The following is a 5,046-nucleotide window of genomic DNA, read 5'->3' on the forward strand; positions in this document are numbered from 1 at the left end:
CCCACAATTATTGTGTTAGGTGCAATGTGTGCTTTGAGTTTTAATAAAGTTTCTTTTACGAAAGAGGGTGCCCTTGTATTTGGAGCATAGATGTTCAGGATTGACAGTTCTTCTTTTTGTATTTTTCCTTTGACCAGCAAGAAGTGTCCCTCAGAGTCTCTTTTGATGACTTTGGGTTGAAAGTCAATTTTATCTGATATTAAAATGGCTACTCGAGCTTTTTTCCTGAGACCATTTGCTTGTAAAATTGTCTTCCAGCCTTTTACTCTAAGGTAGTGTTTCTCTTTGACCCTGAGGTGTGTTTCCTGTAAGCAGCAAAATGTAGTGTCCTGTTTACGTATCCAGTCAGTTAGTCTGTGTCTTTTTATTGGGGCATTAAGTCCATTGATGTTAAGAGATAATAAGGAATAGTGATTGTTACTTCCTATCATTTTTGACGTTATTTTTTAAATTTGATTGTTTAACTTCTTTTGGGTTTAATGAAAGGTTACTATCTTGCTTTTTCCAGGGTGAAGTTTCCCTCCTTGTATTGGTGTTTTCCTCCTATTATCCTTTGTAGGGCTGGGTTTGTGGATAGATATTGAGTAAACTTGGTTTTGTCATGAAATATCTTAGTTTCTCCATCTACAGTGATTGAGAGTTTTGCTGGATATAGTAGTTGTGGTTGGCATTTGTGTTCTCTTAGAGTCTGCATGAGATCTGCCCAGGACCTTCTAGCCTTCATAGTCTCAGGTGAAAAGTCTGCTGTGATTCTGATAGGTCTTCCTTTATATGTTACTTGGCCTTTTTCTCTTACTGCCTTTAATATTCTTTCTTTGTTTAGAACATTTGGTGTTTTGATTATTATGTGACGGGAAGTATTTCTGTTCTGGTCCAGTCTGTTTGGAGTTCTGTAAGCTTCTTGTATATTCATGGGCATCTCTCTTTTTAGTTTAGAGAAGTTTTCTTCCATAATTTTATTGAAGATATTTGCTGGCCCTTTAAGTTGTAAATCTTCACTCTCATCTGTGCCTATAATCCTTAGGTTTGATCTTCTCATTGTGTCCTGGATTTCCTGGATATTTTGGGTTACAAGCTTTTTGCATTTTGCATTTTCTTTAACTGTTGAGTCCATGGTTTCTATGGAATCTTCAGCATCTGAGATTCTTTCTTCTATCTCTTGTATTCTGTTGTTGATATTTGCATCTCTGTCCCCTGATTTCTTCCCAAGGCTTTCTATCTCCAAAGTTGTCTCCCTTTGAGTTTTCTTAGTTGTTTCTACTTCTGATTTTAGTTCCTGGATGGTTTTGCTTAGCTCCTTCACTTCCTTGTTTGTGTTTTCCTGTAATTCTTTAAGAGATTTTTGTGTTTCCTCTTTCATGACCTCAGCCTATTGACCAAAGTTCTCCTGTATTTCTTTAACTGTTTTTTTCGTTTCCTCATTGTTGGCTTTTGTATTCTCCTGGATTTCTTTCAATGATTTTTGTTTTTCCCTTGCAAGGGCTTCTAACTTTTGATCCATTTTCTCCTGAATTTCTTTAAATATGTTCTTCATGTGTTCCTGTACCAGCATCATGACCAGTGATTTTAAATCCAAATCTTGTTTTACCTGTGTGATGGGGTATCCAAGATATGTTGGTAGAGGAGAATTGGGTTCAGATGTTGCCATATTGCCTTGATTTCTGTAAGTGACGTTCCTGTGTTTGCCTTTTGCCATCTAGTTCTCACTGGTGTTAGCTGGTCTTGTCAGTGCTGGACTCACCAGTGCAAGCTGCCCCTTCCCAGTTGGCCTCTGGTGCACAGCTTACCTCCTGCACTGCCTTTAGACAGGGTGCTGCTGCCCAGGCTGTTCAGATCCAGAAGCAGAAACCTGAAGGCTCCCGCTGGGGCCCTCTGGATTCACTGGAGCACACCGACTTCTCCCCCCTGGCCGCCCGGAAGCCCCTCTTGGCTCTTGCAGGACCTGGAGATGTGGTGTTGCTGCCCAGGCTGATCTGGATCCAGAAGCGGAGAGGTCTGAGGGCTACTGTCAGAGGCCTCCGGACTGGTGCCTAAGCTCAGTGCCACAGGAGCAAGCTGTGCTGTGAGTTCCCAGACTGCCTCTGGGTTCACCCCAGGTCTCCTGCACTTCCTGGAGACTAAGTGCTGTGGCCCAGGCTGTTCAGATCCCAAAGCAGGCACCTTAATGCTCCTGCTGGGGCCCGCTGGATTCACCAGAGCACACCTACTTCTCCACGGTGGCCGCCTGGAAGCCCCTCTTGCCTCTTGCAGGACCTGGAGATGTGGTGTTGCCGCCCAGGCTGATCTGGATCCTGAAGCGGAGAGGTCTGAGGGCTACTGCCAGAGGCCTCTGGACTGGAGCCTAAGCTCTGTGCCACAGGAGCAAGCTGTGCTGTTTCATTTATGTTTCTAACTTAAGGATTTCTGCCTGTTGACACATGTTCTCATTTATTTCATAAAGTGTTTTTTGTGTTTCTCTTTTAAGGGCTTGTATCAGTTGACTCGTGGTATTCTGTTCTTCCTGCAGGGATTTATTTATGTCCTACTTGAAATCTTCAAATGTGATATTACATTAAGATCTTTATTTCTGGGGTGTTGAGGAATCTAGGACTTGCAAATGTTTTAGAACTTGGTCCAGATGATGACATGTTTTCTTGTTTTCTGTTGCAATATTCTTGCATTTGTCTTTTCCTATCTGGTTATCTATGATATTAGCTAGTGTTGTTGTCTCTGACTGTGGCTAATCTATGCCTCCATACACTGAAATACAATCTTAACTTGCTGCTAATTAATTTGTAAACCACCATTTATTTTTCCTCTAAAATGCCCCTCACAATTTCATGTCATCTTTCACATGTGGTAATTCACTAAGTAAAATTAATGCTGCCCATGTGAACTTGGATATATGTCTATCCACTAGAACACAGATACTTTGCTCATTCCTTTGAACACCCCTCAAAACAGATTCCAATTGCCACATTTTCCTCCTAAGAGGTTTTACCATGGAGAACACATCCTGTTAATTATTTGCACATTTCTGGCTATCTTGTCTTATATGAATATCTAGATAATCACAGTTGCTGTGAGTTCATGATCTAAGTGCCCATATTCTGGTCTAGAAGTCAGCATTTCACAGCATTGCTCATTTTTGTCCCTAATACTGTTTTTCCCAGTCCTCTTTAGTGCTGATCCCGGAGATTTGGACTGTGAGAAAGGTGGCATTGTGGTTTCCTTGGTGATTAAACTTTTACTGTCACTTAATCTGTAAACCCTAGAAATTTGTTGGTCTTGCCCATTATTATTGTACACTTCAAAAGAAGGTTTTTGACTGAGGTTTCTAGCAATCTTTGTGTATAAACATAAACATAAAAGGAAATATTATACCAACACCATGAGCAAAATTATAGTGGGTTCTGTCCTATAACCTATTATCACCATATCTACATGACTTTAACAACAGTTTCAGGATCATACATTAAAATTCCTCATGTTAATCAGGTCTCAAACCCACTAGGAGAGTGCATGTTTACCTCATAATACTTGTATAACCATGGCAACAGCAGAGATGCTCTTGACTGTAAAGGCAGTGTCATAGAATGCTGTTTCCATCATAGAATGCATGTTTTCTAAGTAAGAACATGGATAAGTTTTTTATTCTATCATGACTATGTAAAAGCTAGCCAGATGACACATAATTTCTAGAAACTTTGAGTATTCTGTGTCTTTAGTTAAAGGGTGTGGTGCCATTATCATTAGGGCTTTCAATGAGGTTGAGTTTGTTAAACAAGGACAATGACCAAGTTGTGTTATTTTGGAAAATTCTTGGAAATTCAAAGTGTGGTATCAGATTCTTAGCTTTGTGATTTTCATTAAATAACCCTTGGTTCTGATGCATGCTCGGTAATTCAAAACACACTTTAAACTTTGGGCTTTTTAAATTTCCTTTTCATTCTTTCCCTTGAAAACAGAAGTAAAATATTTTATGATGAAATTGAAGATTTACATGTGTAATATTTCTGAAAATATTGAACAAATATATAAAAACATATCAAATATGAAAATATTCTTCGAACATTAAAGCGAAAATGGTAGATTAATAATCATTGATAAATTGATTTAAAAAAGAAGCAAAAATGTGTTATGACAGGATTGAAGATTTACATGATATATATTTCCAATACAATTGTACAAAAATATATAATAACATGACAAACTTGAAGAATATCATGGAAAAATATACAGTTAAATTGGTAGGCATGAAATAATTCTTTATTCAATGATGGTGGTAATATATTTCATGATAAATTTGATGGTTTTCATGGAAAATAATTCTGATAAAAACTCAAGAAATATGTAGAAAAACACGTTTAATTTGACTTTATCTAAAAAATTATACACATAGTTTCATAGGAATAAACTATTTCCAAATGAGTGAAAGTGGAATATCAAATATTTTTTGATATTAAAGTTGAAGATTCTTTTGGAAATTTTTCTGACAAATTTCAAAAACTATATAGAAAATCATGTTAAAAATGACTATTTCTTATAAAATTCTACAGATAAAATGGTAGGCTTAAATATTTCCAATTTGATTGAAAGTAGAATTGCAAATATTTTTGATAAATTTGAATATTGTCATGGAAAATTATTCTAATAAAAGTGAAGAAAATGGAGACAATCATTTTAAAATTGAACATTATCATGGAAAATTGTATGGATAAAATGGTAGACAAAGAGGTGAGACAGCTTATGAGAATTTGGGGGTTGCTGGAAAACCAGGAATAGGGACAACATTAGAAAGGTGAATGAAGTAAATATCTAATAAAAAAGAGCAAAAAACATTTTGACATATAAAACATTACAAGTTTTCTTAAAAAAACAAATTAACCTAGAAAACTGGAATACCCAAAAGAAGGAGTGGCCCCTGGTTCTGGAAAGACTCAGTAAAGCAGTATTCGGCAAAACCAGAACGGGGAAGTACGAAGGGGTGAGTGGGAGGACAGGGGAAGAGAAGGGGGCTTATGGGACTTTCGGGGAGTGGGGGGCTAGAATAGGGGAAATCATTTG

The sequence above is a fragment of the Apodemus sylvaticus genome, chromosome X (assembly GCF_947179515.1).
Source record: "Apodemus sylvaticus chromosome X, mApoSyl1.1, whole genome shotgun sequence".
In the NCBI taxonomy this organism is placed as follows: Eukaryota; Metazoa; Chordata; class Mammalia; order Rodentia; family Muridae; genus Apodemus; species Apodemus sylvaticus.